Consider the following 9,448-nt stretch of genomic DNA (forward strand, 5'->3'; position numbering starts at 1 on the left):
AGTATTCACGCAGTCTTGTAGGCGCTATGCGTTTCACGCCGCCCACTGCTGACCGCAGCGACCGCACTGTCTTTGACGCAATGCGCGAAGTATCCATGCAGTCTTGTAGGCGCTAATATGTGTTACAAGCCGACCTCCGCGCTGCGCCGAGGGTTTCTCCTTTCCATCTCAAGTTCTCGCCATCATTGCTCTCTGCGCCGCGCCATTTCAGGCCAAATTCCGTGTTCGGTTTCTCTCTTAGTCTAACTCAACATATTAGAGGTGCTGTCTATTGTATCACAGAAAGACCACAAAATTAGAGATATACTCTCAGGAAACGAGAGATTTCGTCACCTTTTCTCGTTCTTGTTTTTTTTTCTGAATCCGAGTTTTCTTTATAGCTACATTTAAAAAAATTGCAAAATTTGCCGCCATGGGCCGCGACCCATGTGGCCGGCCCCTAAATCCGGCCCTGATAATGAGCATCCCTTCTTTTATGTTATTTGTTTGGAAATTTTGAGTGTTTTTGACGACAAATGATAAAGAATAAAACCCTTTAAGCTGTGGCACAGTCGTTTCATTTTCTTTCCCAACTTTAAGGCTTACATTATGTAGCACCATTAAAAATGCAGTTTTAAGAAAAATCTACCTATTTAATGTTTATACACGCCATGCAAGGGGCTCAAAGTTGCACTTTATTTTGCCAGAGAAACCACTGTGCCTGGCTTATCCATAGAATCACCTATTTGCTTGGGTAGATTAATGACACAAATTTCGTTTTTACAGTGAACAAGGAATAGTAAATCCATATTGCAGAATGTCCATGGCCAAGTTATCAGACTGTAATACGGGCTTCATTTCACAATGAGAAGCCACCATTTCTGGCTATCCATAAAAGCACCTAACTGTATGAGGCAGTATTGAGTACTTGTGCTTGTACTCTGCATTGAGTGTATCGTACTCTGGTCCAGTGATGGAGAGTGAGAGAAAACTCCACACTAAAGTTTGGTTAATACAAGAAGTAAAACACAAACTAACCATAGTTTTCGATTGACTCTGGGGTTTCCCAGTCTCACCGTTGTTTTCTGCGCTTAAGTGACCGCAAACTGTACCAAAATCAACACAAAAGTTGGTTTGGTTTGTGTTTCACTTCCTCTATTAACCAGAAGTACACGAACATAAATATTTTTATCAGAGTGCACTCGTTTTTTTAGCTTTCGCCTCGATTGAAAATGCCAAGGATTTCTAGCGAAACGCCTCGTTTTCATTTCGCCGTTTCACAGCCTTGTTCCCCCAGATTTTTTAAAATTCATCATCGTGTATGAGGAAACTAATATAGTGCACAATGCAATCACATAACTCCACTTCAACACAATGCAATGTTTCTAAAATGAGCCAAAAGTACGGATTCGTTTGGGACTGTTACGCCCTATCTATGGGCACATTCATGTCCGAAAAAAAACTCATTGTTTCCCGGGAAGACAGTCGGGAACTGACATGTTTCCCACGGAACATCCGGTCTCCGCTGCCGTGCTAAGGAAGAACGTCGTATGAACCTTCAGGCGTTGCCAAATTTCGATTGATAAGGCACGAATTACCGGGTAAACTCATGAATATTTATCTTCCTATTTTTCAGATAATATTGTTCGTAATTTCACCTGAAGTTCCTGAAAATTTCAAGGAAAAATATTCATAATTTTCTTCAAAAATAAACATTTTACACTGAAAAAAATTCTAGGCGTTTTTGCCAAGGTCCGTCGGTACCTTTACCATCTCACTTTTTTTTACCAATTGTTGGTAATTTTACCAAGACAGACTGGTAAGCTTCCCTGAAAACCGGTATTTTTACTGTTCTTTCCAGGTAAGAATACCACTTTTATTGGTAACCAATTCCCGGTAACTTTGCCATTTTATCTCGGTAATTCTACCACAGTCGATAAAAAATATTGGCGTTTTTACCGGGGCTCAGTAAAATTACCGAGAAAGTCAATAATTTTGCCGTGATTTCTCGGTAAAATTACTAATTCCATAAATGGTAATTTTACCAAGAAAAAACTGGGATCAAATAGAACCCTGAATTCTTGGTAATTTTACCGTTTTCTCAGGAAATACACCGAGATTTTTTTTTTCAGTGTATAGAAGGAAATTTGGCAACTCTCGAATGTTCATACGGCGTTCTTCCTTAGAGCGGCAGTACGGCTGTCACTATTGCAACGGTGTCTGGCTCATCGTCTAGTGACGGCAACCGGTCCCCGACTGACTCACCACACTCACACTCACCCCGATCTCGATCTGGGTCAGAGCATCGTTCCTTGCGCTTGTAACAAGTTCAGGTTCGTCACCCACGGTTCCCACTGGATTTTATAAGCTTCATTTCCTGCAGCGGCGTGGCGTGCTTTGCGATGAATCGATTGATCTGCCATAAAGCCTATGGAGAAGGGTCGATGAACAGGGTGTTCGCAACGAACGCCTTAATGATAGATTCTTTATCATAGCTTCAAATGGGGAAATATAGCGACAGTCGATCATTAACGCCTCATCGCTGATTTCCTGGGCCATGCCCTCATGCTGAGAATGAGTCGCTCGCGCATTCTTAGGCAGTGACGCCTTTTTCGACCTTGTGGGCGTCCGGGACAACTTTTTATTTCCGAAACTTTATGATTTTTCGCAGCCTCAAGAATGGACGATTTCACTCGACAGGGTCAATGGCCTACCATGAAAATACATGGTTTTTCTACCAAATTTTACGGCGATCCCCAAGGAACACAGATTGCAATCAATTGCAATAGCAGACAAAATTAATGAGGCTGCTTAGAGGATTGTGTGTAGGTGTTGCCTATTAAGTAATTGAAAGGAGTTTTCAGGTGTCTTTTAGGGGCCTCTCTTTTATTGAAATTAACACTGCAATGAAATTGAAATGAGTTGTAGTTTTCCTTTGCACTGTAAATTGTCTATGTTCATAGAACATAGAACTAATCTTGTCGATTGTTTAAAATCGACATTTCTTGAACAAATCATATAAAAGTATGGGCCTGTTGCAAACTTTTGCTAGAGCAAAACTAAGAGTTGTTTTCTTATAGATAATGCCTCAAAAATCACGATGAGCGCATCGGCAAACTCTGAAATGCACTCATAACTTCACAATCTGCGTAAGAAATTTGCGGTTTTTTGAGCTTCCCGCTTCAAAAACGATACTACGGCACAGGTGAACATTTTGTAAGAGGAGTCGTTCCATCGTCGGCAATAATCATCATAGCCGACGCCAATCCGCCAAAACACGTTTGATGGGACGAGATAACACCTGAACTGGATTAGACCAGATAACAATCGGTGTGTTAACGTTCATATTTTCCACGCCCGAATTGATTGACCTTGAACTAGCTAATGCCAAAATTCAATTGGACAGTATTTCACATGAAAACGGTTGCGCGGATTTTTGTGCAGATTCCAAAGAATTCTCTGCATAGTGCGAAGCTTTCTTAAAATGTTCAAAGGAATTCGCCCAAACGTTCTCTCGTAAAAAATTAAATTGCCTAGTTAAATTTGGCAATACCTGATGTGGCTTGGTTCCTGTCTGCTGAACGCGGTCCACTTATGGATGTGAAGTTTGACAGCTGAAGAAACAGACACAGGGTGTGCCAAGAGCAATGGAGATGGATTTTGGAAGAGGGTCGGCTGAAATTTTTAGGAGAGATCGTGTCCGCGATGAAAGAGTGCATCAGATCATGGGAGTCGAAACTGGTATTGCCTTCGACGTCATGACCAAAAAGCGTGTCTAATATGGTCATGTTCACGGGATGATGGGAGGAAGGCTGCCGAAGAAGATGCTTGATTGGGTTCCCTCTGGTAGGAGACGAGGGGGACTCCCAGTGAAGGGGTGACGACAGGGGGTTTTAGAGGAAATGAAGGAGTGCCAACTGCTTGAAGGGCTTTGGAGAGGATAGGGGAATTCAGCGGCTTGATGTCGCAGAGTGCCAAAGAGTGCTGTAGCAGCTGCTCTTAAATATGTACATAGATCATTTTGTGAATACAATATTCTGAAAAACTAGAAGAAGAAAATTTATAAGAAAATTCGGATGCATTCAAAATTGTGAAATTATTCCTTCGAAATCAGAGGGTAAGAAAAAATGCAATGATCTAAGGTAACACCAAATAATCCAGAATCGGCCCATCTGCTTCCGAAATATTGACCTCAAAAGGTGCGAGGGCGGAGCCTATCCACACCCCCCCCCCCTTCTACTTCCAAAAATGTTAGATTCGCTAATTTGACTATAGAGGCTCAGCAAAAATATTTTTCATGGGTAATCGACCCCAGACACTCTACGTTTGTTTTTTTTAAAAAAATTTCTGTGTGTGTATGCCCCCTCCGCTTGATTTTGTCCATATGAACTCTCACGGAGGTGGAAAACACGGAGCTGAAGCTCCTCGCGCGAAAGAAAACCGCGGAAAGTGGAGTAGGAAGAGGAGAGGAGGGCAAGGCGGTGCGGCGGAGAAAGACGAGAGGGGGCGGGGGGATTGAGTGCTGACGGGCTAACCTACACGATGAGCGACGACGACGTCTTAAGCCGCGCTGGGTAGCCAATGCACGGCGCACAGTGGATCGAGTCAACAGGAGAGGTCGGACAAAATTCGGAAACTTTAAACGCTTATAACTCCGTTTATAAAAGACTTTGAGGTTCTAAAAGTGGTTTCATTGGTTTCCTCGTGAAATTGTCTTCAAGAAGCACTCCTTGAAGTTTAAAATGTGGCGAAAATAAACATACAAATTTGCGGTATTTGTCAAAAATTTCATGTCCGACCTCTCTAATTGACTCGATCCACTGTGCGGCGCGGCCACCGCGTAATACGTGCATATCTAACCGCTAACGGATCTATTACTTGCTTACCAATCACGCTTCCCCCCGCACCACACGGACTCGGCCACAAACAAGAGGCCCACAATGTTCCACTTGGCAATTCTAATCTTTTTTAAACATACCGGAGTCACTAGCCTCGCATGGAGGAAATTAAAAAATACCGGCCGCCACGCAGCCTCCCCCCCCCCCCCGCCCCCCGGGGGGTCCATCTCCTGGTAATCCTTGCACGGTTTTCCGCGAAATTTCGGAAACTTTTTTCACGCACATCATACAAGCCGCCGGTTCAAGGCTCAAAGGAGAGAACTCACCGGAAGGCAGTCGATAGTACTGGAGTACTTATATGGGGTGAGGATGGACATGGGGCTCTTAGGGCCGAAAAGGGCAGGTAACTTTCTAAAACGAAAAACACTAGGAAAACGCCGCTGTCAATCTTCAGATTCCAACATCAAACCAAGATGACCGAAAGCTTTCACAAATGAGCGTTCTTCCGCAAGTATGACAAATCTATACCAATAACTAAGTAAAATGAATGCTTTACAAACAATGGATCGTAACAATGGGCCTGTTGCAAACTTTTGCTAGAGCAAAAATAAGAGTTGCTCCTTATTGATAATGTCTCAAAAATCACGATGAGCGCATCGGCAAACTCTGAAATGAATGCCTAACTTAATAATTTGCGTTTTTATAAGCTTTCCGCTTCAAAAAGGATAGGTACTGCACAATGGCACAACAGGCAATGCCCAGGTGAACATTTTGTTACAGGAGTCGTTTCATTCAAATCTCTGCTCAACATGGCCGACGCTTCGGCGTGCAAGTTGAAGAGAGCATGAGGTCAATCAAGGCGGATATCTATCAACGCGAGAAAAATTGAATGCAAGTAAACACGGCGATTGTTATCATATGGTTAGAATCATCGTCCCGTCACATTTGTTTAGGCGGATTGGCGTCGGCTATGTTGAATATTGCAGAGTGTCCTTGTGAGCAGGGGTTGGATGGAATGACTTCTCTAACGAAATGTTTACCTGTGTCATGGTAATTTCATAAGAAAATTGTGAAGTAAGGAGTGCATTTCAGACTTTGCCGATGCACTCATCGGAATTTTTGAAACATTTTCTAAGAGTATCAACTCTTATATTTGCTCTAGCAAAAGTTTGCAACAGGCCCATTGTGAGAGTAAATCATTTTGGATAATTGAAGTTTATGAGTTGGCTGCCCTTTTGGGCCCTAGGAACTCTAGTTGATACACGCCGAGTTGGAACCGGGCAAAATGGGTCTGAAGTTTGATCCACTATTAAAAATGAATCTGATGACCAAGCAGTTGGCATGGTATGGGCATGTGTCGAGGATGGCCGACGCCAGGTTGCCGAAAAAGGTTTTGGAGTGGGTCCCTCCACACGCCAAAAAAAAGCGCAGTGCCTCTTGAATCTTGATCACCACCGTTGTCAAAATTGAGATAACCTGCTCCAGAAATTTACCCGTCCAAGTTGCGATGGTAGCTCGTCCAGGTAGCTTTGTAAGTAGCATAAGTTCACCTAGATCCACACGCAGTGCGCGAATTATAGGTCTCTGGACTAGTTATATTGTAACCTATAGACGTTAGCAGGGTATCTGAATTTTGACAACGGCGGTGGGCGAGAGGTAACGCGCCTCTTTTGTGTGCAGCCGGTCGATTATTAAATCGTTATCGAATGAACTTGATCGGTAAATACCTCATCTTGGCAATGCTATTTATCGATTGATAACAATTTAACAATCGACCCGCAGGCAGGAGTCGCGTCTTGGAGGGCGTTTAGCTAAAAGAGGGATACTTGATAAATAGCATCCAAGATAGAGAGAAAAATTCGTACATAGCGTCATAAACCGAATTTTTCAAATCGCGATATCTTCGTTAATATTGAACTTTGGGCTGATCACAAGAATCAAGCATTAAAACACAAACCCTTGACCAGCAAAACTGACCCATTTCGACTCTTTTCATACTTGGAAATGGCTAAAACTTTGTAATTACACCGTATTACCAAGTTGCAGTATACTCTACACGCTGACAAGGCGGAAACATCATCAAAAAAACTCCAAACCGCATCCAAGCCATTCAAAACTCCTTCAAAATAGAGACTCGGCAATTTGTGCCTCTTTGAGGCTGGAATAGTTGATTGTGTGCCCCGTGACTGTGAAAGCTGTAATCGATGTGTTCTGGTGCCTCTGTTCACGTAAAGAGGATAAAATATGCTGTGCGACATACTCCCACCTATAAAAGGAGAATGATTAAATGTATAATAATCGTATAAAATCTATTATAACCAAGCGCGGTCTGGACAGATAAAAATTTTGTTCCACGAATGACGATCTTGCCCATTTCCCCCTCTGATAGTGAATTAACGTATTATCCTAGTTGTTGTGTTAGGTATCCTTGATACCCCACCTTCTTAATTTGAAATAAATGGCTCTTTTTTATAGCCATAGGTAAAATTTCGTAGACTCTCAACTGTCAAATCTATTTGTAAAATGATTGTACGCATATCCTTGGGCGAATCCAGACACTGCGAATAGGTGGGCGTGAGGAGTCCGGGGGGTTCCTCCCAGAAAATTTTCGAAATTTTAAAGCATCTAATATACAGTTTGAGTGTATTTTGTCATTAATAATAGCAGAGAGCAGAGATTGCCAGGCCAGGTCGATTATTGAAATTGATAGACAAAGAAGACAAAAGGGATATGGAGGGCTCCTACTGGTGGAAGCGGGTGGTTGCAACGAACAAAGGAGGAAGGTAATAGACTAACTAATTAATGTTAACCCACGAGAGCCCCTATAGTTGGTCCATCCTTATCATCCTCAGTCTCCAGGAACCACTCATTTAAACCAATAGAATCACTCCATATTTCTTGTGTCTTCTTTATCTAACACTTTGTCCATCAATTTCAATAATCAACCCGCTGGCCAGGCGTGTAAGCGTGGCAGACGCGAGAGCGTATCGCTGCCTTGCTGAAGAAAAACTTCGTGCGAGGATTTGAGTGTTGCCAAACATCTCCAAGAAAATATTCGACTTTGAAAAAATGTTTACATTTATCATTAAGATTTCCAAAAACTCAATAGATCAGACTTGAAAAAAATTGCTGAAAATTTCAAAAGGGAATAATTTCACGAGTTTTCCGGAAAATCCGCATTTTCAGAAAGGTGATTTGGCAACATCCAAATGCTCTTACGGCTTTCTTTTTTAAGACGCCGTGCAGAGCGGTAGTGGAAGCATTTACGGGCCGGACCGGACGTGGCTTGATACGGTGACCGCAAGTTGGGTTGCGTAGCTAATTGCGAGATTTTTCGATGATCAGCGATCGGCAGGTTGAATGTCCGTCTTCGCGCATACATACATCAAGGTGACTGCACGCCAGCCGGCAACTCACCACCGCACACCAACCACCGACCATCTTTCATATAAAAGTGAACAATACACTGTCATAATAATTTAATGTTACAGTGTAGATAAAACTTTGAACTTTTGTAATTTTGCAATAGATGATCTTCAGATCCTCCATCTTCATTTGAATAAGCATTGAACATTAAGGTTATATGGGTGGATTTCAGCTAATGGGAGAAAATGGTTCGAAAAAAAGTTGATAAATGATTTGGCCATATCAAGATAAGACTACTTTTCTGTTATCTTAGAGCTCCATACTATAAGATTTAACGTGCATCGCAATATCTATACGATTATGTATAGAAATGAGACTTGGAAAAACCACCATTAATGTCAGTTGGTTGGTTTAGGCAACGTTTACTGTTTTTGCTTTGAAATAATTAATTCAGCTACGTTGTGATATTCCAATGTACTGATTGAAAACACTATAAAAGCTAAAAAAGCTAAAGTTTAAAAATTGCATGGAGCCACATACGTTTCATGCCGACCAGCGATCGCACTGTGTTAGGTGCAATAAGTGAAGTATGCCTGCACTCTTGCAGGCGCTAATATGCTTTCCGCGCCAACCAGCGATCGCACTGCGTTAGACGCAATGCGTGAAGTATTCCTGCACTCTCGTAGGCGCTAATATGCGTTATACGCCGACCGGGCTTGGAGGACAAGGCGCATACGTGCAGTTGTTGCTATTTCAGGAAATACGCGTTCGAAGTTTAAAAATTGCATGGAACCGTATGGCGGAAAGGAAGTTTAAACTCACTTTTTGATGCTTAAAAATTGGATTTTCGCGGAAAGTTTGTCGCGGAATATACCTCTAAACTAGCTCTAGTCGAGTCATGAATATCTCAATTTTTTTCAAAAACTGCACTAATGCGCCTTTTCCTCCAAGCCCCTCAAAGGACCTTTATCTCAAACATTGATTCTTATCGATAGAGCAAAACTTAAAATACCTTGTTTTCGTTTTGATCCCGATATGAATTGTTCCTACCTGTTAAAATCGGTCCACTTTTTTCTGTAAATCATGGGATGTAAGGCATGAAGAAAATGCCTTTGTAAATTTCGCTTCTGGATACCCTTCATCTTGAGCATAATGATGCAGCTTTTCCATCATTTATCCAGGAAAAATTTAAATTAGGGAATGTTCGTAATGAGGAACTCCAGCGAGGCCGTCTGCACGGCATGATAAGCAAAACATAATCACGA

Source organism: Bemisia tabaci, chromosome 2, assembly GCF_918797505.1.
Source record: "Bemisia tabaci chromosome 2, PGI_BMITA_v3".
Lineage (NCBI taxonomy): Eukaryota > Metazoa > Arthropoda > Insecta > Hemiptera > Aleyrodidae > Bemisia > Bemisia tabaci.